Source organism: Centroberyx gerrardi, chromosome 2 (assembly GCF_048128805.1).
Source record: "Centroberyx gerrardi isolate f3 chromosome 2, fCenGer3.hap1.cur.20231027, whole genome shotgun sequence".
Lineage (NCBI taxonomy): Eukaryota > Metazoa > Chordata > Actinopteri > Beryciformes > Berycidae > Centroberyx > Centroberyx gerrardi.
The window spans coordinates 9348075-9350155 of NC_135998.1; the positions used below are offsets into that span (position 1 = coordinate 9348075).

Genomic DNA, 2081 nt, shown 5'->3' on the forward strand with positions numbered 1-2081 from the left:
GGTTTGGGCCCCCAAGCTTTGGAATAAACCTGGTGCTCGTGTACTGCTCATTTTTTTTAAATCTCTTTCAGAAACTAATTTTAATCATTTTGTTTTTGATATATACTGACATGTTTGTATTACTGTATTTATTATATCTTTTAATTTTGTATTTGACTTACATCTTTTGTATTTTATTAATTCTGTATACGTTCTGTGATTGTTTTATGTTTAATTACAGCAATAGCAAAGGCCACAACAACAATAATAAATATTACTACTACGACTAATATTATTATTGCTATTGTTTATTGTCACAGTAGTGGCGGTTTTGGGATTGTTGTAATTGTTGGTTTTATGCGTCACCTGTTTTACTTATTTCTTAATTGCACCTTTCAACATTGTTTTGGAAAGCAATTTATACAGTTTGGATATATAAATATTCTGTGATGTCACCTGGATGTACAGCCTGATACTGCTCCGTTCAAAAAGACCGACTTTGTGGTCTCATGAAATCTTTATTTGCGGTTTCCCATCCAGGTGAGCTTTAAATTGTAGTACCAGAAGAAGAAGATAATGTTCCAACACCCTGGGAAAATCATCCTGGACAGAATCAGAGCCGCACAATAAATCTCTTCCAATACGTTTTCTATTGAGCTGCAGACCCACAACACAGATTAAAGTGCGGGACAAACTAACCCTAACCCTATTTACTAAAACACACTGAACTGTCACTGGGCAGAGCGTCAGCGTATCCTAATGCTGCGTTTCCATTGAATGGCAAACCAACTGGAGGCGGTTACACACAGCGACTAAAAAAACAACACGCAGAATTGTAGTGCAAAACATTGAAGACGATCTTTATTGTTCACAGTTAAACACAAGCAACTGCTTTAAGAACTTCCTTTTTTTGCCATTTTGTCCCAAATCCTCCAGCTCAAAAACAGAGTCCTGGTTTTCAACTCTGCGTTCAGTTTGTGCTGATTGTACCTTCTGTCTTGGTTTGCTGTAGTTACTATGGTTGGCATTTAAAGTGGATTGTTGAACATGCTTTAGATAGCGAGGCAGAAGGAAATGACAGCAGGAGTTCCCGGTGGACAACAGGATTTAGTCTACTTTCAAAACAGGAGTTTACTTCTAATACTTAAAATAGAGAAATGAGGTAACTCCGTATCTGTGGTGAGAGACCTGCGGAAAGGGAGGGTTAAACCGGCTGGACGAGACTTCTGTTTTTCCCCCCCGCGGTTTACCTACTGAAATGACATCAGGCCGACCCCGTGTGAGACCAGGGTCCTTTTGAAAGACGACCACTGCATGCACACAACATGAGGAACAACACTTCTGTTTTGAGATGTTGAATAATCAGTCAGGATACAATGTTTGCTTGGCACTTTCTAAATATCTGGCTGGTAAGACTTGAACAAAAAACTGCTGCTTAGTGTAGCTCGGGCTCGTGTAAACTCAAAGTCACTTGTCATGTCTGATTCAAATTTAGGATATGTAATTGCGAGCACTCTTCAAGCAGGTATCTGGTACCTGGATAAATAATGGTTGAATAAATAAAAGATAAAGGTACGACAGAAAGTAGTATTTATAAAAAAAAATTGCTTACATGACCTACACGCTCGCAAATACTGGAACATTTGCAGACAATCAAACACATTCTCTCTCCAACACATATTACTTTGGGACAAGAAGTCAATTGACTTTTTTTTTTAATGGAAATGTAGGTAGGCTTAGTTTTTTAGAACGTCATTTCGTACTGCACAGCACTACTTCGATGTAACACTTGTACAGGCGCTCACCAGGGATTCGGATATCAAAAATATCTCTTTCCACTGTCAACGCAAAAGACCGCCTCATAGATGATCGTAATCGTAATCGCTCTCGTTTGTTTCAAGCTTGTCGAAGTTGTGTAGATTTGTGGTTTTAGCTTTTACATGTTCGTTTTAACTCAACAAACCTGACTCAGGGTGCCTCATTATGGTGTACTTAAAAAGATAATGATATTGATTACTAGACTCACATGCTATGGGCGTCTGTTTGAGCATCTTTGTTCCAAGACCAGGTTCACAAGTCTGGTGTCTCCACTGGCAACGCAT

General features: G+C 38.7%; 1 protein-coding gene across 1 annotated transcript in view; it reads right to left on the bottom strand.

Annotated features, from left to right (window-relative positions):
* Positions 1 to 812: 812 nt before the first annotated feature.
* The window catches only part of tsc1b (TSC complex subunit 1b), a 39485-nt gene continuing 38216 nt past the window's right edge, over positions 813 to 2081 (bottom strand). The window contains exon 22 of the mRNA XM_071909681.2: positions 813 to 2081. This exon is cut by the window's right edge and continues 1011 nt beyond it. The gene's annotated coding sequence lies outside the window, so the exon portion shown is untranslated.